The sequence below is a fragment of the Azolla caroliniana genome, unplaced genomic scaffold, assembly GCF_043228905.1.
Source record: "Azolla caroliniana isolate FFs.n. ecotype wild unplaced genomic scaffold, voAzoCaro1.0.p SCAF_11, whole genome shotgun sequence".
In the NCBI taxonomy this organism is placed as follows: Eukaryota; Viridiplantae; Streptophyta; class Polypodiopsida; order Salviniales; family Salviniaceae; genus Azolla; species Azolla caroliniana.
Window position 1 is genome coordinate 15,976,372 of NW_028230446.1, and position 23,419 is coordinate 15,999,790.

At 47.2% G+C, this 23,419-nt stretch overlaps 7 non-coding genes across 7 annotated transcripts; all 7 read right to left on the reverse strand.

The window, feature by feature from the left end:
* Positions 1-19,814: 19,814 nt before the first annotated feature.
* Positions 19,815-19,887, reverse strand: TRNAA-AGC (transfer RNA alanine (anticodon AGC)). Its single transcript has one exon. It is a non-coding gene; the product is annotated as a tRNA-Ala (tRNA).
* A 752-nt stretch (positions 19,888-20,639) lies between these two features.
* TRNAA-UGC (transfer RNA alanine (anticodon UGC)) lies at positions 20,640-20,712 on the reverse strand. Its single transcript has one exon. It is a non-coding gene; the product is annotated as a tRNA-Ala (tRNA).
* Positions 20,713-20,919: 207 nt separating this feature from the next.
* On the reverse strand, positions 20,920-20,992 carry TRNAA-AGC (transfer RNA alanine (anticodon AGC)). Its single transcript has one exon. It is a non-coding gene; the product is annotated as a tRNA-Ala (tRNA).
* A 752-nt stretch (positions 20,993-21,744) lies between these two features.
* Positions 21,745-21,817, reverse strand: TRNAA-UGC (transfer RNA alanine (anticodon UGC)). The gene has a single exon. It is a non-coding gene; the product is annotated as a tRNA-Ala (tRNA).
* Positions 21,818-22,024: 207 nt separating this feature from the next.
* TRNAA-AGC (transfer RNA alanine (anticodon AGC)) lies at positions 22,025-22,097 on the reverse strand. The gene has a single exon. It is a non-coding gene; the product is annotated as a tRNA-Ala (tRNA).
* Positions 22,098-22,849: 752 nt separating this feature from the next.
* Positions 22,850-22,922, reverse strand: TRNAA-UGC (transfer RNA alanine (anticodon UGC)). Its single transcript has one exon. It is a non-coding gene; the product is annotated as a tRNA-Ala (tRNA).
* Positions 22,923-23,129: 207 nt separating this feature from the next.
* On the reverse strand, positions 23,130-23,202 carry TRNAA-AGC (transfer RNA alanine (anticodon AGC)). The gene has a single exon. It is a non-coding gene; the product is annotated as a tRNA-Ala (tRNA).
* Between the last annotated feature and the right edge of the window lie 217 nt (positions 23,203-23,419).

Consider the following 23,419-nt stretch of genomic DNA (forward strand, 5'->3'; position numbering starts at 1 on the left):
ATGAGGAGTACCCGGCTATGGAGAGCCGGATGGTGCAGGCCCGGTGAGAACCGGATGAGGAGTACCCGGCTACGGAGAGCCGAATGGTGCAGACCCGGCAAAGAACCGGATGAGGAGTACCCGGCTACGGAGAGCCGGATGGTGCAGGCCCGGTGAGAACCGGATGAGGAGTACCCGGCTAAGGAGAGCCGGATGGTGCAGACCCGGTGAAGAACCGGATGAGGAGTACCCGGCTACGGAGAGCCGGATGGTGCAGGCCCGGTGAGAACCGGATAAAGAGACATATTCGTAAATATGTTTTTGAGAGTCCATTGTGGCCAGGCCGACCAAAGGATACACGAGTAGAACGAAGCACTGGGCCGGGTACAAGCGCAAGCCGCGGGCAAAGAAGTAGAACTCAAAAGCAAGCTGGAGGAATACGCGGCCACAATGGCAGAGAAAGAGAAGGAGGTCCTAGACCTACAGGCCGCGCTCGACAATGCGAAAGACTGGAACCACCGGCAGGAGGAAAGAAATCGCCAACGGGAGGAGAGAATGATCGCGGAGAATGCTGAGCTGCAGAGTCAGCGTACGACCCTCAAAGAAATGGCTGACGAGTTTTTCATCAAATGCAAGCTACTTTCGGAGCAAAAAGACGAATTATCTGATTCCTACCTCGCCCTACAAGAAGAGAGAATCGTCAAACAGGAACAAGTCCGGGCCGAGTGTCAAAAAGAATGGGAGAAAGCTACCGAAGAGCTCACCAAGCATTACGAGCAGTCTATCCAGCTCGTAACCGCGGACGCAAAGAACACTCAAGCCACCTATGAACTACTCGCAAAGAAGCTTCAGGCCGAGGTCAATGGCTTAAAAGAGGAATTGGCAGCCGTCCGAGCACAGCCCGGCATGGATGAGACACGCATCAGCATACTGATCGAGAAACAACGCCATCACCTCACCAAAAAGGTCGAGGAAACATTAAGTCGCGTAGGAGAAGAATGGGCAGCCCAAGCTGCCGAATTGCATATTTTACGCGCCGATGCCAAGAACCGACGGAAGGAGGGCCGCGACTTTTACAAAATGGACGAAGCCAGCATTCAAAACCTCTGTGCAGATTTAACCGAGGATTACCAGTCCTTGGCAAAATCTCACACCGTGGCAATCGAGCAAATGCTGGAGGACTTCAATGACGATCATATGTTGTTTCACCTGGAAGGAGAAGCCCTCGAACGAGAACGACTCGCAGCCATCCAAACCAGCCCTCCAACGGCCACAGAGCAGAAGGAAGAACCTCCCAGCGAGGAGATCACGGACACGGCACAAAAGGAACTTGCCCCGACCAACAGACCTCCCGAGGACGCCCACACGGTACCGTATCCAATCGAAGTAGAGGTCAGCCCCCTCGAACCCACACCACCACCAGACGAATCGGCCGCACCTGAGGCGAACGCCCGAGAGGATATAACACCCCCGGACCAAACTCAACCCCCCGCACCGACAATCCAACCAGACCACCTTGCCACCACCCCGGACCCCGAAAACATCCTCGACATCTTAGAAGAGGAATGAAACGAGGATCACGCCTAAAAGGCAATTTTTGTAATGTTGTTAGTATTTTGTAAGTCGTGGGTCCGACGGACAAGGTCCTGTCCCACGGGCGTGCCAGGTGTTGTCTAGAGGACAAAAATGTAAATTAGGAAATTAGCGAACGGCGGTAGTGTAACCGAGTAGGAAAGAACGCCAGCGAGGGCCGAGTCCGAGTATCACAGGCCACCGACGGCTCGGTTGTGTATTAGGGGAAACGTTATTTAAACAAGGTCGAGTACCTCAAAGAGGGGGTAGAGAAAAAGTATAGGCGGAAGCACTAGCAAATTCCATCGTAATTAGATACTATTGTAAGGTCATCGGCCATAGGCCGCGCTCTGTAACCCTTTTGCTGTCGCATTAATACATATATGTTATTGTGCCCATCTTGCTCTAGGAGTCTGTGTTTTCTCTCGTGTTTTTGAATTAAGTGTCGTCCACGCCTATCAAGATCTCACTAGTGTTCCATCTCGGATTATTTTCTACCTCACAACGCCTCTGTTTACGAGCCTTCACGTAACACATCCTTTGCTACCGATAACCTAAGGTCTATCGAAGATGTCACCCAAAGGAACGGGTAACACTCTGCACATACAACTATGCTCAGTAGCATTATTTATACAAGTCCTCGTGGGACTAACAGAAGTACCACGTACTTCAATGCTCACATGAGCATCTGACACTTACTACGAGACTATAATTGCCTAGTAGTCTACACTAATACTAGGCTCCCGGTTATTGATTGGATCCGACTAACCGGCTCAGTTGCTTGCCGGCTCAGTTGCTCACAGCTTACCGATCTGTCTCGCTTGCTGGCTCCAGTTGAGCTTGCCGCTCAACATTTAGTAAATAGTTAAGTCTCCACCTCCTTTGTAAGTGGTGGTTATAGTGAGAGAACATGGAGAGAAGGTGACTACATAAGCACCTTCTCGTCCTCTTTGTAACTATTGGATGTTTTATTCTCTTGTTAATACAAATTTCTGGTTTTCTATATAACTATGTGTTCTCTCTCTCTCTCTCTCTCTCTCTCTCTCTCTCTCTCTCTCTCTCTCTCTCTCTCTCTCGGTAAAAGCACACAATTATACTAGTTGTATGTAAAATCTACTTAGTTACAACACTCCTTATTCTCCTCTACCTATCATATGCTTATGTAGGGAGAGGGACATCCAGTAATGCTATTAAAAAACCTGAATAAGCATTTGAGGAAATGATCCCCTCATGCGTTAACATCCAAAAATTCCACATGAGAATACCTTTCAACTTCTTTATATAGGCTTTCACCCCATGTCTATTATCAAACATGAAAGCATTACACATCTCCTCTAAGTAATTCACCCCACCATTATTACTTAGTCCATGGTTGGGTGGGTTTGTCTCCGTTTAGCCTCGCCCCTCGTTGTATTGGTTCCTATCTCTATCGGTATAAAGAGGAGAGGACGAAAGGAAAGAAGAATGTGGAGGATGAGCGAGCCAAGATGAAAGTGTCCACGTTCGGAAAACCACTTGACACTTGATGAAGGATCCACTATACATTAATGTGCTATGAGGCGTCGAGATGGGATGGTGCCTACAAATTACGAAACTTTTTCTCAATTATTCCATAGTGTTTTCCATGTGGTCGACAAAAAGTTGATGCATGTGGAGTTACGTCGGGGAAAATGCGTAGAAAGAGCTTGGTTCCCTCCAACAATGTGCCTTTAATGTCTCCACTGAATGACTTCTTTGTCCAAGAAAGTTTATAGTTATCCTTGACGCCACAACACCAACAAAATGTCCAAGTGTGCTCTTGGAAATCCATGAGTGTGCGTCGGCTTGGGCGGGACCATGGGGGTCTTGGACTAGGGAGTAAAACGGGAAAAGGGAGTTTATCCCTTACAGCCTCCGAGCTCAAAAGGGTAGGAGCAATGTGCGAAAGATTAACACAATAAAGAACTAGAAGATTCAAGGTTCATGAAACTAATTTCATTATAAGGCAAGATGCTACAATATGATTACAATTGCGGCCATTTAGGCCGGACTCAAGCACAACTAGAAGAAAACGACAATGACTAGAGAGAGACAGACAGACAGACAGACAGAGAGAGAGAGACAGAGAGAGACAGAGAGAGAGAGACAAAGAGAGAGAGAGAGAGAGAGAGAGAGAGAGAGACAAAGAGAGAGAGAGAGAGAGAGAGAGAGAGAGAGAAGGAAACCCTAAACCTTCCTAACTACTACCATGATGACTAAATGAAACCCTAAAGCGAAATAGGGATAAGAAGAAGAAAAATGAAAAAGTTCCAATGTTGAGGATTGCGGCACTTATATGAATGAGCTCTTCACTAAAAAAATCGTATGGATTCCTAATTCCCTCATTTCGACCCTACACAAATTATCCAATGTTTGGATGCAACATTTGAGGCACCTAGAATACTGCCAATCCCAATTAGTAGAGGATTAGCATCCACCACACTAATCTAATGGTTAACATGGATTACACCACCACATATCATAATGGGACGTAGTCAATGTGAAATATTGACATGCTCTCTTGATAGATGGTACTATAACTTGTTCTCATTGTCGATCATAGTGAGTGGGACTTGCTCGGTTGTTGAATGGTATTTTTTTCCATAAAAAATATGCTACCTTGGTATTAAAATTAACAATGCCAAAGACAATCTACAAATTACATACACAATAGTTTCCACTCCACAAGTATCTATCATAAAAAAAAGGACCAAATGTTACCGTACGGGATGTACGGAGAGCGAGGGTGGAATGTTATAATGTTGTTTATGTGTATGTGTAAATGTGTAAGTGTAATTGTGAGTGTGAGTAATTACGTATGTGTACACATGCACACGTTGTCGTGAAGAAAACCGTCCCTTAGCGCAATCGGTGCATAGCGCTCGTGAACCGGCTCTTCACGCGTTGTCGTGAAGAAAACCGTCCACAAGCGGAATCGGTGTACTGGAGCGTAGAAACCGACTCTTCATGCACGTGCGCCTTAAGGAGATCCTAGGTAGATTTGGTAGGTAGAGAGTAAAGGGGAAATGGCTCCTTCCTTGCCTATAAAAGGAGGGAGACGAGGAGAGAAAAGGGGGATCGCGGAGAGTCGAGGACGAAGTGCTGTCGGACTGGGCGCGAAGGCTTCTCTCTCTCTCTCTCTGGTTCGCAGACTCCATAGCTTCCTTCTGTGCAGGTTTCGGGAGGCTCGCGCTGCTCTGAGGAATGCCCGAGTGCTTCCAGCAGCACCTCCAACCTATTCCTGTCTTTCTGTGCGTTTACGAACAGGTATCGGCATCTGTCCGCCGGCCTGTGCGGTTGTAACCGACTTCGTGTCTTGTTGTCTTCATGTTCTTGTTGTTTGTCTTGTCAATACATACATACTTCCGTGTCTTTCCGTGTCGCTGTCCCATTCGTGTCTTTGCTTCGAAGGGCCGTGTCCCTGTGAATCTACGCTCGCTCTCTCTCTCTCTCTCTCTCTCTCTCTCTCTCTCTCTCTTACTCTTCGGTACAGGGCCCCCGAGGTCCCGCCTCACTCCACGCATCCGCGAGGAATACCTCGACAGCGTGCGTGCCCTTTAATGTATATAATAGGGAATTAGGTACATAGGGATATCCTAGGTAGTTAGATTCGGTAGGTAGGAAGTAAATGAGGGAGACGGCTCCCTTCTTGAAGCTATAAAGGAGAGGGAGACGCGGGGAGAAGGGATCGCGCATTGAGGAGGACGAAGTGCTATCGGACCGTAACCGAACGCTTCTCCTCTGTTTGTTCTCTGTTGCTCTTCTCTGCAGGTTTTCGGGAGGCTCGCGCTGCTTCAAGGAACGCCCGTGTGCTTCCGGCAGCACCTCCATCCTATCCCCTTTCGTGCGCAGACAAGCAGGCATCGGCATCTGTTCGCCTGCCTGTTCGGTTGTAAGCGCTCACGTGCTCTGTTGTTTATTTGTTATTCGTTAATACACAAACTTTCGTGTCTCTCGGTCTCTGTGTCCATTCGTGTCTTCTGCGTTGACGGGCCGTGTCCTTGTGTTCCTTTGCTCATATGCAACCGGGCGTCTCTCTCTTTCTCTTTCCCCTTCTATCACCTGCTCTTCGGTTCAAGACCCCGGTGGTCCCGCCTTGTTTCTCCACGCACGCGCGTAGCAACGCGACATATTTGGTGAACCCGACGTGAACAAGGCGACAAAGGAGCAGAAGATGAGGGGGTCGGATCTTGCAGAGGCCATGGCTTCGGCCGTGGACCGGATAGTAAGCGCGCGCGAGGGACCGGCGCCCTTGATAGGGCTATTGAGGCGATCGTCGGTACGATTGGCCGGTTCAGTGGAAAGGATGCCACGAGTTATTTGGCGTCCTACCGGGCGGAGATGTTGATGAGGGATATTCCGGAAGAGAGGCGTCTTGCCGGATTCCCTCGAGTGGCAATGCCGGGCATCCATGTGGAGGTGCTTGAGGTCCGGGCGGAGAGCCGGACCTGGGAGGAGTTCGAAGGACGGCTCCTGGAGAAATACGGGCTGGATGACGCGTTTCGACTTTCGAAGCGGGGCTTCATGGAGTGGGTGGAGTCCCCCAACAAAGGAAGAAATGCGTCGGTACTCCTCCGGGAGTTTGAGGAACGCTTTGCGCGCCTTTCGGCGCTTGATCGGACCGTTCTGGACACAAGTCGTGTCTTACTGTTTGTCAAATCGGTTGACGCACGGGATTGGGAGCAAGTGGGCTCCTTACTGGAAACCAAAGACGGGCTGATGGCCGACTGGGCCGCGGTAAAAAGAGTATGCGGCTGTTTTGACAAACGATGGGAGTGGGCTGATACAGGGGCGACCGGGGCGGGTCCTATCGCAGCAAGAAAGCTCGAACTGATACCGCAGGCGCGAAGGGAAGAGACCTGGGAATGGCTCGAAACCGGTTCGGCTTCGACCGGCGTGGTCAGAGGCTCGTCCGGGGGAATAGCTTTGGAGGAGTTGATGTTATGTACACATAACGTTGGTGAGGGTAGGTCACTAATATTTACATTAGTGAAGGGTATGTTCACTATTATTAAAAAGGGGACTAATGATTGGATAGAATGAATGATATGTGCATGCACTATCATGATTTAGACAACCAATGAATAGAGAGCCTTTTAAAAAGGCACATCTATTCAAGGGGCCTAGGAAAAGGTATAAATATGAGGCTTAGCTACCCTCATAGGGATCATCACGTCGGAAGGCTGCTGTCGTAGACACCGGTGGTGCGGGCTAGGCTTTCGTCTCGACGATCGTGTTTATCTCTTCCAAGGTATTAGTCATCCTAATATCCGGCGGTATGGGACGTCGGTGGTAGGTTGGCTATGTCTAGATCATAGCTCGGGGGTGGTCGGGTGGAACGGGTTCTTCTATCCAATCTATTTTCTTCCTTTTTACTTGATTTGGTCTATTGATTAGTAATAGACTCTTAACAGTGGTATCAGAGCTTTTACTAACAATTTTTTTGTTGTTTTGATGTTTTTTGCGTGTGAGCGAGGGGGAGCTAACAAGGCTCGTCATGATCTTCTCAGGATCAAAACAACACTCTAAACCCGGTATTCTTCTTTTTTGATCTCTTCTCTTTTTCTATTATGCGTTCTTTATGGTCGAATCAAATTGGTATTACGTTTTATTCTCTTTCTTTCTACCTCCTACTACGCTACGATTTTACTTATTATTATGCATCGGGCCGAGCGTGTTTGCACTAATCGCACACGCTCAACTCATGGCCTTTTGCATATTGCGATATATATCCCACTCTCTCCTCTCTTGAACTCTTACGATAATAATTATTCTTGTGCATTGGGTCGAGCGTGTTTGCTCTAATCGCACACGCTTATCTCATGGCCGTTTTGCATATGATGTTGAGTATACCACTCTTCCTCTCTATTGAGCCATCACTTGGCCGATTCTAAGGGATGATGTGGCCTTGACGAGGTGTATGTTGCCTACCTATGCCACTCTACTCTCTATTAAGCCATCAATTGGCCGATTCTATGGGATGTTGTGGCCTTGACAAGGTATATGTAGCTTACATATGCCACTTTCCTTTTTAATTAGCCATCAATTGGCCGATTCTAAGGGATGATGTGGCCTTGACGAGGTATATGTCACTTACCTATGCCACTTTCCTCTTTAATTAGCCATTACTTGGCCGATTCTAGGGATATGTGGTGGTCTTGAGGAGGTGCATGTCAACTACCCTAGGGTTTCGTATCTTAGGGCATGTTTGATTCCATACACCTAATTGTTGATTATTCTAATTAAATCTTAATTTCATAAGTATTGTTTCACTTATATGATTTTCTAGTAATTATTATTTACCCGCCCACAATTAACTCTCCTTTTTCCACTTCCTTTTCATGTATAAAGTATTTACATGTTTTATTTTTAATGTAACCTTTACGTGTAGACTATTTTTTTCGTATGGAGTGGCTTGTTGAACGATTTTTTTTCAACGGGTCATCTAGGTTTAACTCTTATCATCAAGCCTTAGAAAACGAGTAAAACCATATGAGTTCCCTTATTGATGTTTTACTCATGGATTTGAGTATTACATCTTTGCGCACAACACCGTCATCACTTGTATCAATTTGTGGCTTATGTCACAATTGTGCAAGTTATAACAATCATATTGGGATGTATATGTGCATACCTTGCACTTCCCATTTATTTGTGACATTGTTTTTTTCGTAGGTAACACATGGGTTCTTTTTTTTTTACCCTTGTTTTCATCACTACTTAACTCTTATGAGTAGTGCCTTATTTTATCATTTTATCATCACGTTTGCTTATTGCTCGCAAGACTAGAATATTACTTGTGAGTGCACTTGTTTTTTCACGTAATACACTTTCTCGACCATATAATACATGATGGGTTGGCATTAATATAAGGCTATCTAGGAAATTTCATTGATGTAAGAACCATGGTTGAGCCTCGGGGAGCCGCCATGATTACTCAAGATAGAGATCCGAGAAATACATCTTAGCTATGTTTTCCCCCATGGTTTTTAAAACACCATAGTGTTACCATAGTTATCGGATCTCGAATCACATCTCATATGTCTAGAGGGGTAAAGACATGAGATACTTTCTTGGATAAAGTTCTTTCAATCAAAATTTCAAGCATTCATTTTGCTTGTGTATTTTCTGAACCTCCTTATTTTATTGCATACCCACAACGTGCATCATGGAACAAGTTTTGAACGCGGTTGGAACGATCTCTCCAAATGAGACCTCTCAACCCCAATCCGCATCTCGCACACAAGCTGAGATCACTATTGAGCAATTGCTCACTACTACCTTGAATCAATTGGCCGAAATGAGAAAGGCCAATATGGCATTGGAAAAGAAATTCCAAGAATTAACTATTGAGTCCAAGAAAGAAGGTGAACCTTCCTTCGTAGTCACGCCTTTCAAGGGAGATAAGAAAGAAAGAACCGAGGAGGCTATTAGCACTTGGCTTGGTCGTTGGGAGTCTCACTTTGAGCTTCATCCCAAGCCCGATGCAATAAAAATTGGTTATGTCGGTCGTGAGTTAGGTGGCCGAGCTGCTGCTTGGTGGCGTGGCCTAAGGACCGCAAAAAACTTACCCACAACTTGGGAAGGTTTCGTTGATGTTTTTAAGAAACAATTCTTGCAGCCACCTTCTCAAACCGAACAAGCGCAACACTTGCTCACATTGTCTAGTAAGCCATTTACCTCTCTCGAGGATTATGTGCATCACGCACGGACCCAGATCCAAAAATCGGGACTTACGGGTGAGAAATGGTTTGTCGCTTGTTTTTTGAATGGTATTCCCAATGGGGATTATCATTGGATTGTCCATGACAAGGACCCCACAACTTTCGAGGAAGCCGTCAACATTGTGCTGCGATACCATAGGACTTCCAAGAAAGACCACAATAAACCTGAGTTCGCCAAAACTCCGAATGTCAAGTTCATTGGGAAACGTAAGCAATCCAGTGACACTCTTGACCGCGACTCAAAGAAACCGAACCTCTTCTGTGCATATTGCAAGAAGCGGGGCCACACAAAGGATACCTGTCGTCGTCTTGAGAGGAAGTCAATGAACACCCCTCCTCAAGACAAATCTACGAGTCACACAGGTGAGTCTTTTGATATTGTTGAAGTTCATACCAATCACTTAAGTTTATGTGAATGCACTTTTCCTTCACATTTACTTGGACCTAATGATTTACTCCGAGCAGTCGGATATATCAATGGAACACAAGCACATTTCTTGTTTGATTCCGGTAGTTCTCACAATTTTCTTAATGATCACTTTGTGCAGCAAATGGAGCTCCACATAAACGCAAGTGATCATATCTATCAAGTTCACATGGCAAATGGAAACGTTCAATACATCAGTGGCATTGTTTGTCAACTGCCAATTCAAATAGATACTTATTTGGAGAAGCTTGACTTTCATGTTATGAAATTACAATCCGCAGATGTCATTTTAGGATATCCTTGGTTTTTTAATAAAAACCCTTCTTTGTCCATTGATTGGGTTAATCACTCAATCACATTTGAACTTAATAATTGTAAACATTTTATTCAATGTTCCAAACTTCCTTCTCATTCACTTGTGTCTTCTAAATCTTTAAGTGAGTATTCTAGTTCATTAATTTATTCGTGTGTAATTGATCCTGCGGTTCAATTTTATTATTTTAATATTGACGCCACACAATTACCACATTTTGAGCAACGATTACTCGACTCTATTTTAGAGGATTTTCAAGATGTGTTTCCTACTGAATTACCGCTTACTTTACCACCTAAACGTAATGTGGACCATCAAATTGAACTCATCCCTAGGGCTGCTCCTGTGAGCATTCCACCTTACCGACTTAGTCGATTAGAAGAGGATGAGATCGCTAAACAACTTAAGGAATACTTGAGTATGGGCCACATTAGGTATAGTAAATCACCTTGGGGTGCGCCAGTTCTATTAGTCAAGAAGAAGGAAGGTTCGTGGCGAATGTGTATCAATTATCGCCGTTTGAATAAAATGACAATTAAGAATGCATATCCATTACCTCGTGCCGATGATTTGATTGATCGTTTGCACGGGGCTCGATATTTTACGAAAATTGACTTACGAACTGGTTATCATCAGATTCGCATCGCCGAGGATGATATTCCTAAAACCGCTTTTCGTACGCGCTATGGCCATTATGAGTTTTTAGTCATGCCGTTTGGGTTGACTAATGCTCCAGCCACATTCCAACAAGCGATGAATGATGTTTTCCGAGATCAACTCGGTGATTTTGTTGTCGTCTTCTTGGATGATATTTTGATATATAGCCGTACCTTGCAAGATCATGTTCAACATGTTCGATTTGTTTTGCGAAAGTTGTGTGACAACTCTTTCTATGCAAAACATTCAAAATGTGACTTCTTCCAAAAATCTATTGTGTACCTAGGTCATTTAATTACAGAAAATGGCATTGAAATTGAACTTTCTCGTATTGAAAAGGTTAAACTTTGGCCCATTCCTCGTAATATTCGTGAACTTAGATCATTCTTAGGGTTTGTTGGATTTTTACGAAAATCAATTCGTAACTATTCCAAATTGACTACGCCATTAACTGACCTTTTAAAAGGTCATCCACGTAAGTCTGTCAAACCAATTTCATGGAATGAACAACTTGACAAATCATTTGAGACACTCAAGTAGCATGTGTGTCAGGCTCCCACTCTTCTATTACCAGACCCTTCTAAGCCTTTCTCAATTGAAACCGATGCTAGTGATTATGCTATTGGTGCAGTTCTTTATCAAGGTGGTCACCCTATTGCTTTTGAAAGTAAGAAGCTTGATGCTGCTCAATCTCGGTATTCGGTTCAAGAGAAAGAGTTGTTTGCAGTGATACATGCACTTAAAACATGGAGGCACTATCTCTATGGAAATAAATTTGTGGTTACAACAGACCATCAATCATTAAAGTATTTTTGTGACCAGCCCGATCTTGTTGGTCGTAAAGGCCGTTGGGCTGACCTTATGCAAGATTTTGATTTTTCCATACGCTATCGCAAGGGTTCTATGAACACCGTTGCTGATGCTCTTAGTCGCATTAAAGAAGTTAACATGCTTAGCTTCACGGAAATAAAATCTGATCTTTTAGATCACCTTCGAGGGAAATACCTTGATGACAGTTATTTCTCAAAATACTGGACGAAAGCCGAATCTGGTTTAGATGCCGATACTAGCACCCTACCCTCGAAGGCGACCTTTCACATTACAAACGGTTTGCTCTACCGTAGTGGAAAGGTCTGTGTTCCAGATTTACCAAATGTTAAACAGAAATTTTTTCATGAATGTCATGATGCACCATTTGCTGGTCATCCTGGAATACAACGCACACTCGTTCTCATCTCGTGTACTTTTTTCTGGCCTAAGATGCGCTCTGACGTGCATAAATACGTAACTCAATGCTTACAATGTCAGATTAATAAGTCGGAACGACTTAAAGCTGTTGGTCTTTTACATCCCTTAGATATTCCCAACAATAAATGGGAAAGTATCTCGATGGATTTTATTGTTAGTTTACCTCGTACACAGAGGGGTCATGATGCCATATGGGTTGTCGTTGACAGGCTAACAAAATTAGCTAGATTTATTCCTACAAAAACCACGGTAACCGCTCAACAGTTGGCTTATCAATTTGTTGATGAGTTATTTCGTTTTTATGGATTACCGATGGATATTGTTAGTGATCGAGATTCCAAGTTTACTAGTGACTTTTGGACTCAGGTCTTTAAGAAACTAGAAACTACGTTGAGCATGAGTTCCGCAGATCATCCTCAGTCTGATGGACAAACTGAACGAGTTAATCAAATTATTGAGGACATGCTTCGAGCTTATGTAGCAAAAACCCCTTCTAAGTGGGAGCAATACCTTCCTATCTTAGAATTTGCCTATAATAGCTCTAAACATACATCTACTGGATATAGTCCTTTTATGTTGATGTATGATTTTCAGCCACGTGCCCCAGTTGATGTCACGATTCATCGTGATACATTAGACAGTACACGCAATTTTTTGCAAGACATGAACCAAATGTTGCATATTGCCAAAGAAAATGTCAAGACAGCTCAAGATCGTGCTCAATTTTATGCTGATCAGGATAGACGTCCTCGTGCATTTACTATTGGTCAAAAAGTTTTTTTGCGTGTCCCGACTGATTCTACGTCATTATCTACGGGCAAGTGCGCTAAGTTAGCCCCACGATATTGTGGCCCATTTGAAATCCTTAAGCGAGTTGGGTCATCTGCTTATCACCTTGCCTTACCTCGTAACGTTGGTATTCATCTTGTTTTTCACGTCAGTCGTCTAAAACCATTTTTAGGCTCTGGTGATAACACCATCACAATCCAAGATCTTGTAACATTAGAGGATTTTTCTTACAAACCTCATGTTCCTGAACGAATTCTTGATTCTCGTACTAAACGTTTACGTTCTAAAGAGATTCGGCTATTCAAGATCAAATGGATGGATAAACCTATTGATGATGCCACATGGGAACGCGAGCATTCGCTTAAGGCACAATTTCCTCACTTTATATTGCAAGAGTGCAATCTTTTGAAGTAGGGGAGTATGTTATGTACACATAACGTTGGTGAGGGTAGGTCACTAATATTTACATTAGTGAAGGGTATGTTCACTATTATTAAAAAGGGGACTAATGATTGGATAGAATGAATGATATGTGCATGCACTATCATGATTTAGACAACCAATGAATAGAGAGCCTTTTAGAAAGCCACATCTATTCAAGGGGCCTAGGAAAAGGTATAAATATGAGGCTTAGCTACCCTCATAGGGATCATCACGTCGGAAGGCTGCTGTCGTAGACACCGGTGGTGCGGGCTAGGCTTTCGTCTCGACGATCGTGTTTATCTCTTCCAAGGTATTAGTCATCCTAATATCCGGCAGTATGGGACGTCGGTGGTAGGTTGGCTATGTCTAGATCATAGCTCGGGGGTGGTCGGGTGGAACGGGTTCTTCTATCCAATCTATTTTCTTCCTTTTTACTTGATTTGGTCTATTGATTAGTAATAGACTCTTAACAGTTGACACAGGCGGTAAAGGATCTCCAGATCGCCCAGGCTCGGAGGGAAGACGGTGATCAGGCTCGTGACCGACGGCCTCCGGCAGGAAATAGGTGCATGTGGTGCGACGAGGTCGGCCACATCCAGAAAGACTGTGGGGAGTTTGCGGAGGCTTTGAGAAGCCGGATAGTGTACCTGTGGGAAGGTCGGGTGCACGCCAGCGATACCCGGAGGGCCCTGAACCGAAACGACGGGCGAGGAGGAATGAAAAGGCTAATGGAAGAGGCGGTGGCCCGACACGCGGAGACCGTCCACTACTCAACGTCAGCTAGTATTCGGGTCGGAGGCAGCGAGGCCCGGAAGGAAAACAAAGCCGGGTTCTGGCCGACGGTGCTGGAAGGCCTCGCCGGTGCCCGACTAAAGAAAGACGAGGTGGACCGCACGGAGAGGCGGGTCTAGGAGGTAACCGGGTGGAGTGACCCGATCGAAGAAAAGACGGGTTTCGTCGAAGCAACTTGCCAGAACTACGAGGCTCTGGTTGAAGACAAACGGGTAGGTAAAACCGGAGGGGCCGGACCCTCATAGAGATACGAAACCTGATTCAGGTCGAAACAGAATGAGGCCGGTGAGACCAGTGCCCGGGATAACCACAAGAAGGGCGGATACCGGTTGGGCACGGAGATCGAAAGGACCACGGACCTACGAAAGGTCCTGGAAGAACGAATCCTCGACAGCAAGGTGGAACTGTCGTTGCGGGAGGTGCTCAGAATCGCCAAGAAGGAGTTCCACGACTCCATCGTAGACTTGGTGAAGCGGAAGAGGCTGTCGACAGAGACAGAGCTGGAAAGGCCGGTGGAGGTGCGGACGACGCACATAGAGGACATGGCGCTGGAAGACGAGTGGGCGGAGAGCCACTACTCGAGGCCACACTGGGCCCGAGCGACCACGGAAACCCCGGTGAAGATCGGAGATGTTCAGGAACCGGTGGTGGCGTTGGTGGACCACGGTTCGGAAATAAACCTGATGTCCATGGATTTCTACAAGAAGGGGAAATGGCCGATCAACACCAAGCACGGGTGGAAGATACGGGCGGCGACGCGCGCCACCGAGGAACTACACGGGGCCTGCCCAAACGTGTGAGTCAAGATCGGCGACGTCGAGATAGATCAGCACTTCTTTGTGCAGGAGACGTCCTCGCACCCAGTCATACTGGGAGAACCGTACATTACGGCAGCGCGGATGGAGACCAAGGTACTGGACAACGGGTTGGCTTACGCGAGGGTCAAGAGTCAGGACGAGCGTCATTCGGTCCAGTTCCTGACGGTGCGACCGAACCACGAGCGAAACCGTGAGTCCCTCGGTGGTGAGAACCGAGAGGATTTTTAGAGAGGGCTATCAAGGCGTGGGGCCGCGACAGTCCGGACACTCTGGGAAAACCCCACAAATGTACGATAGAGGCGAAACCGAAGAAACCTTGTACCATAAGTAGGAAGTTTTGTTTCTCCGACAATGGAGGGTGTACGATAGTTGGCGTCGTTGGCCGAGAAAAGACAAGGGCGGAGGAGCGACTTCGGGCGTGCGGAGTTCTCGGGCCCAACGAGGAAATAAACGGAGCCGTGGAGGCGGTCTCCTTCGACGATACCTTGGGAATACTGCGAGAGGTGGTCGGAGAGGGCCTTAAAGAGGACCGGATGATACCGGTTTGTTCAGAAGAGATGCACGAAGTCATCGCGGAGTTCAGTCGAGGGCTCGAGTCGGATCGGACGGCACAGGTTAACATGAAGTACAAGACTGTGGACCGGAAGGTAAGGCCAGTCGCGGCACCCTTACCGGAGGGCAGCGAGTTGCGAATCAAGGGGGTCGCGTCGGACCCTAGTTTACGAGATCCGGCCTGCATAGGACACGCCTTCACCGACAGAACGCTACGGGAGCTCAAAATCGGTGGGGGCGGGTTCCTACTACCAGCGGAAGAAGACCGGTTTCGAAGAATGCTCGGAAGGTACGGGAAAGCCTTCGCATTCTCACCGGGAGAGATCGGGTGCATAGACCCGACAGTCGTAAAGCCGATGGTGATATTCACGGTACCGCATGTGCCATGGAATCTCAAACCAATTCCGGTACCGAGAGCTCACATCCCGGAGCTGATGGAGCTGTTGAGGCAGAAAGTCGATATGGGCATCCTCGAACCGTCAAGTGCCCCGTACTCGAACCGGTGGTTTACCGTACCGAAGAAGAACGGGACGTTGCGCTTCATTCAAGACCTGCAACCGGTCAACAGAGTGACCATTCGGAACGCAGGAATCGGACCAACGATAGACGAGTTCGTGGAGGCCTTCGTCGGAAGGTCGATCTACTCGATCGGTGATCTGTACTCGGGGTACGATCAGTTCCAACTAGCCGTAGAGAGCAGAGACATTACGACGATGTGGACTCCTCTCGGCCTAGTGCGGATGTGTACCCTGCCACAAGGAGGGACGAACTCAGTGGCCCACATGGTGAATGCGATGAACAACGTGCTGAGGGATTGTATCCCGGACATCACCATGCCATTCTTGGACGATATCCCGATCAAGGGATGTCCGGTGGAAGACAAGGACGAAACGATCGGACCGGACGGATGCCGGAAATTCGTGGCGACACACATTGACGACTGCGAGAGGGTGCTGCAGAGGCTAGAGGACGTGAGGCTCACCTTCTCCGGGGAGAAATCGTCCTTCGGGCAATCAGAGATCATGGTCGTCGGACATCTATGCGAACCGTATGGCCGGAAACCGTTTCCGACTAAGGTGGAAGCCATCTCCGCAATGAAGCCTGACTCTAACTCGGTCACGGAGGTACGGAGATTCTTGGGAGCATGCGCGTTCTACCACATATGGATCCCACACTACACCCACGTTGCCGAGCCGCTATACGGGTTGCTGAAAAAGGGGCGAAAATTCGAGTGGCGAGTCGAGCATACGGAGTCGGTCCGAAAGATGAAGGAGGCTCTTGCTGCAGCTCTGACACTCTGGAAGGCTGTCTACGAGAAAGGCACTCCCATCTACATAACGGTAGATACAAGTCCGACCGGGATCGGATGGGTCGTCAACCAAGAAGATGAGGAGGGTATTCGGTTCCCAATCCGGTTCGGCGCGAAGGTCCTCAGCGAGCGACAGCGAGGATACGCCCAGGTTAAACGCGAACTCTGGGGTATCGTTTCGGCGGTAAAGGCCGATAAAGACTATCTGATCGGGACAGAGGTGACTATCGAGACGGACTGCCTGCCGATTCTCGGCATGGTTTCCGGATGCGTAACCCCGGACCTGGCAATGCTCAGGTGGATAGTGTACATCAAGTCCCTGGATCCGGAAATACGACACATTTCTAGGAAAGACAATGCCATGGCCGACATGCTTTCGAGGGCACGATTCGACGACGAGGGCGGCATGGTTTCGGAGGACGAGGAAGTCGGTGTGGACTTCTTCGAGGCGGCTTACGTAACAACCGAGGGGGGGAGCACTCCAGCGCTTAACGATTTTAACGAGAGCAAGTACGATGGGGAGTGGCTGCAGATTGGAGGATTCTTAAGGACGATGACGTCGGACGCGTCATGGACAAAGGATGAGGCCAACCGGATCCGGAAGAAAGCGTACCGATTCTTTCTCCGGGACGGATACTTGTGGAAGCACCCGAAGAAGAGAAACAGCATCCCGCTCCGAGTAGTGGCGATGAAGGAGGAACAGGAGGAGTTGCTGAAGGCCTACCACGACAGCCCCTGGGCTGGACACCGTGGAACGTGGGCCACGTTCGAGAAACTAAAGGGGAAGTACTGGTGGTCGGGACTGTACCGGGACGTACATCGGTTCGTGACGACTTGTGAGAGCTGTCAGATACACTCCATAGTCCGACATCGGGACGAGCTTCACCCTACATACCCTCCGGCCATCCACTTCAAATGGATGGTAGATTTGGTGACGATGCCGATGGGCGTAGGGTAGATGTGATATCTGGTGTTGGCCCAGGAGGACCTGACGAACCAGGTGGAAGGCCGAGCCCTACAAAACAAAACGACCGCGGCAGTGTGTTGGTTCCTGATCGAGGATGTGATATGCCGGTACGAGTGCGTAGGGAAGATCGTGGTTGACCGCGGGGAGTTGGACGCCGAAGAGGCCGAGGAGCTGTTCGACCGGTTAGGGGTCAAGCTCTCGCTCACCACATCGTACAATCCGGAGGCGAACGGGAAGGTGGAGCGCGGACACGGACCGATCGTCAAAGCGCTAGTCCGGGTATGCGGAGGCCAGGTCGGGAACTGACCACGACTGTTACCTTATGCCTTGTGGGCAGACCGGACAACGCACAGTTCGGTAATCGGGTTCATGCCGTCAAAGCTCATGTTCGAACAGAAGCCGATCATGCCGATGGAACGGATGATCTCCTCTTGGGCGACAGTGGACTGGAGAGACGAGATGAGCCGGGAAGAACTGCTAGCGGCGCGTATACGGCAGCTCGAGCGGAGGCCAGGGGACGTGGAACAAGCGATGGAGAGACTTCGGACGGCGAGAATGAGGAACAAAGCCCGGTTCGACCGAACGCACCGGCTCCGACCAAAGAAAATCGAGGAAGGCGACTGGGTGCTAGTCTACGACAGCAGCCTCGACAACCAGCACCGAGCAACACGGAAGTTTGCAAAGCGGTGGTTCGGGCCTTACATGGTAACGAGCACCAACGACAACGGGACGTATCACCTGGCGGAACTCGACGGTACGAGGATAGCGATACCGGTATCAAGGAAGCGGATCAAAGCGTTCAAGAAGCGCCACGACGGCAAACCGGATCTAAGAGGCTTGGACAGCGACGACGAACAGTCTGAAATGGAGGACGAACCGATGGACGAAGAACTGGAACTCGGACCGGTTTTCTCCAACCAGAGCGCAATTTTGGCGCATACCGGTGGATGAGCGGTTAGGTGGGGGTGGATGTCATGAAGCAAACCATCCCTTAGCGCAATCGGTGCATAGAGCGCGTGAACCGGCTCTTCACGCGTGCGCGCCCTTTAATGTAAATAATAGGGAATTAGGTACATAGGGATATCCTAGGTAGTTAGATTCGGTAGGTAGGAAGTAAATGAGGGAGACGGCTCCCTTCTTGAAGCTATAAAGGAGAGGGAGACGCGGGGAGAAGGGATCGCGCATTGAGGAGGACGAAGTGCTGTCGGACCGTAACCGAACGCTTCTCTGCAGGTTTTCGGGAGGCTCGCGCTGCTTCGAGGAACGCCCGTGTGCTTCTGGCAGCACCTCCATCCTATCCCCTTTTGTGCGCAGACGAGCAGGCATCAGCATCTGTTCGCCTGCCTGTTCGGTTGTAACCGCTCACGTGCTCTGTTGTTTATTTGTTATTCGTTAATACACAAACTTTCGTGTCTCTCGGTCTCTGTGTCCATTCATGTCTTCTGCGTTGACGGGTCGTGTCCCTGTGTTCCTTTGCTCATACGCAACCGGGCGTCTCTCTCTTTCTCTTTCCCCTTCTATCACCTGCTCTTCAGTTCAAGACCCCAGTGGTCCCGCCTCGTTTCTCCACGCACGCGCATAGCAACGCGACAACGTGTGTGCATGTGGACGGATACGAGGAGGTGTGAGTGAGTGATTGGTGTGAATGTCCGAGGGGGCTTGCACCCGTGTGTATCTACTCTTTTGTAACTATTTAACCCCTTATGGGGAATGAATGAAGAATGAAGGAATAGTTCTCTCTCTCTCTCTCTCTCTCTCTTGTCATCTCTCTTTCTCTCTATCTTCCCTTACGTTGAAACCCCTTGGGAGGGGGGTGGAGCCATTCTAGGCACCACCCCCCACCCATCAATGCTTGTCAACATCTTCATGTTCTCTCTCACCATCATACCATTAATCATCTCCACTATTAATCCATGTCTATCTTCATCATCAATCATCATCATTATCATAAATATTAACCCTAAAACGTACAATACCTTTTGGCGACCACAAAGCCGACCCCCCTTTGAAGATGAAGTCGAAGACTAATAAATTACAAAGCCAAGACAACAATAAATGTCCAAGAAATCAAATTGACGCATGATGACGGTTGGCCGACAAAGACGACAACAGAACCGGATGAGGAGCGGTGCCAAAGCGGCGATCAGACAACAGAATGGACAAAAGGAGAGACAGTTGGACAATGTATAAAATGAGTGGAGATGCACGGTACCAAAATAACACAATTGGAGATGCGGGGTATCGATCCCCGTACCTCTCGCATGCTAAGCGAGCGCTCTACCATCTGAGCCACATCCCCTCTGAAACTTGAAACTCGAAACTTCCAACTTCCAAATACTATCCACCCTCCCATTTGGGTACAATGCCTTTCTCTAAAATCTAACAAAATACAAAAGTGTCATCACATCTATTTGACTTCAAGTACGTAGTCGCGATACTCCTCTTTAATGATGGTGACTTTATCCTAAGAGAGTGGAGACGCATGGTATTCGCATAAAAGAATCGGAGATTCGGGGCTTCGATCCCCTATACCTCTCACCTAGGGAGAGTCGTAAAGTCATAAACGGACTAATGTATTGTGATGTTACATGTTAGACATGCAAGGTAGTGGTTACGAAACCGGAGTTGCGGGGTGTCGATACCCGTTCCTCTCGAGTGCAAAGCGAGGGATCTACAGTTTCAGTTACAACACGATTGGAGACGTGTGGTGTAAATCCCCATACCAACTCATTTATTGCTTGCAAATACCTTCAGGCTCTCGAATCGTGCTGTCATAAACAAATATGTGGATAGTCTCTCATGCAAAGCGAGGGCTCTACCATTTGAGCGACAACACAATCGGAGATGATGTGTGGTGTAAATCCCCATACCAATTCATTTACTGCCTGCAATACCTTCAAGCTCTCCAATCGTGTTGTCATAAACAAATATGTCGATGGTTCTTACATCCTCTTTAATCTGGTTCTATAAAGCATGTCTCATGATAAGGATAATGACGTAAATCCATAGATGCGAGGTGATTGGAGATGCACGGTGTGAAGATAAGGAAATTGGAGATGTGGGGTATCGATCCCCATGCCTCTCGCATGCAAAGCGAGCGCTCTACCATTTGAGCTACATCCCCGTTAGGCTAAAGCATCATTACATGATAAAGAGGTAGAGAGCGTAATCTCATGTGCTGCTTTTATGATCTCGAGAAATACCGAGATACGTAGTGGTTGCAATGCATACCGCAAAGCAAAGCGAGCGAAAAAATGCTTGAGCATACTTTATTCCATCGTTCGACAATGTGTAAAATGAGTGGAGATGCACGGTACCAAAATAACACAATTGGAGATGCGGGGTATCGATCCCCGTACCTCTCGCATGCTAAGCGAGCGCTCTACCATATGAGCCACATCCCCTCTGAAACTTGAAACTCGAAACTTCCAACTTCCAAATACTATCCACCCTCCCATTTGGGTACAACGCCTTTCTCTAAAATCTAACAAAATACAAAAGTGTCATCACATCTATTTGACTTCAAGTACGTAGTCGCGATACTCCTCTTTAATGATGGTGACTTTATCCTAAGAGAGTGGAGACGCATGGTCTTCGCATAAAAGAATCGGAGATTCGGGGCTTCGATCCCCTATACCTCTCACCTAGGGAGAGTCGTAAAGTCATAAACGGACTAATGTATTGTGATGTTACATGTTAGACATGCAAGGTAGTGGTTACGAAACCGGAGTTGCGGGGTGTCGATACCCGTTCCTCTCGAGTGCAAAGCGAGGGATCTACAGTTTCAGTTACAACACGATTGGAGACGTGTGGTGTAAATCCCCATACCAACTCATTTATTGCTTGCAAATACCTTCAGGCTCTCGAATCGTGCTGTCATAAACAAATATGTGGATAGTCTCTCATGCAAAGCGAGGGCTCTACCATTTGAGCGACAACACAATCGGAGATGATGTGTGGTGTAAATCCCCATACCAATTCATTTACTGCCTGCAATACCTTCAAGCTCTCCAATCGTGTTGTCATAAACAAATATGTCGATGGTTCTTACATCCTCTTTAATCTGGTTCTATAAAGCATGTCTCATGATAAGGATAATGACGTAAATCCATAGATGCGAGGTGATTGGAGATGCACGGTGTGAAGATAAGGAAATTGGAGATGTGGGGTATCGATCCCCATGCCTCTCGCATGCAAAGCGAGCGCTCTACCATTTGAGCTACATCCCCGTTAGGCTAAAGCATCATTACATGATAAAGAGGTAGAGAGCGTAATCTCATGTGCTGCTTTTATGATCTCGAGAAATACCGAGATACGTAGTGGTTGCAATGCATACCGCAAAGCAAAGCGAGCGAAAAAATGCTTGAGCATACTTTATTCCATCGTTCGACAATGTGTAAAATGAGTGGAGATGCACGGTACCAAAATAACACAATTGGAGATGCGGGGTATCGATCCCCGTACCTCTCGCATGCTAAGCGAGCGCTCTACCATATGAGCCACATCCCCTCTGAAACTTGAAACTCGAAACTTCCAACTTCCAAATACTATCCACCCTCCCATTTGGGTACAACGCCTTTCTCTAAAATCTAACAAAATACAAAAGTGTCATCACATCTATTTGACTTCAAGTACGTAGTCGCGATACTCCTCTTTAATGATGGTGACTTTATCCTAAGAGAGTGGAGACGCATGGTCTTCGCATAAAAGAATCGGAGATTCGGGGCTTCGATCCCCTATACCTCTCACCTAGGGAGAGTCGTAAAGTCATAAACGGACTAATGTATTGTGATGTTACATGTTAGACATGCAAGGTAGTGGTTACGAAACCGGAGTTGCGGGGTGTCGATACCCGTTCCTCTCGAGTGCAAAGCGAGGGATCTACAGTTTCAGTTACAACACGATTGGAGACGTGTGGTGTAAATCCCCATACCAACTCATTTATTGCTTGCAAATACCTTCAGGCTCTCGAATCGTGCTGTCATAAACAAATATGTGGATAGTCTCTCATGCAAAGCGAGGGCTCTACCATTTGAGCGACAACACAATCGGAGATGATGTGTGGTGTAAATCCCCATACCAATTCATTTACTGCCTGCAATACCTTCAAGCTCTCCAATCGTGTTGTCATAAACAAATATGTCGATGGTTCTTACATCCTCTTTAATCTGGTTCTATAAAGCATGTCTCATGATAAGGATAATGACGTAAATCCATAGATGCGAGGTGATTGGAGATGCACGGTGTGAAGATAAGGAAATTGGAGATGTGGGGTATCGATCCCCATGCCTCTCGCATGCAAAGCGAGCGCTCTACCATTTGAGCTACATCCCCGTTAGGCTAAAGCATCGTTACATGATAAAGAGGTAGAGAGCGTAATCTCATGTGCTGCTTTTATGATCTCGAGAAATACCGAGATACGTAGTGGTTGCAATGCATACCGCAAAGCAAAGCGAGCGAAAAAATGCTTGAGCATACTTTATTCCATCGTTCGACAATGTGTAAAATGAGTGGAGATGCACGGTACCAAAATAACACAATTGGAGATGCGGGGTATCGATCCCCGTACCTCTCGCATGCTAAGCGAGCGCTCTACCATATGAGCCACATCCCCTCTGAAACTTGAAACTCGAAACTTCCAACTTCCAAATACTATCCACCCTCCCATTTGGGTACAACGCCTTTCTCTAAAATCTAACAAAATACAAAAGTGTCATCACATCTATTTGACTTCAAGTACGTAGTCGCGATACTCCTCTTTAATGATGGTGACTTTATCCTAAGAGAGTGGAGACGCATGGTCTTCGCATAAAAGAATCGGAGATTCGGGG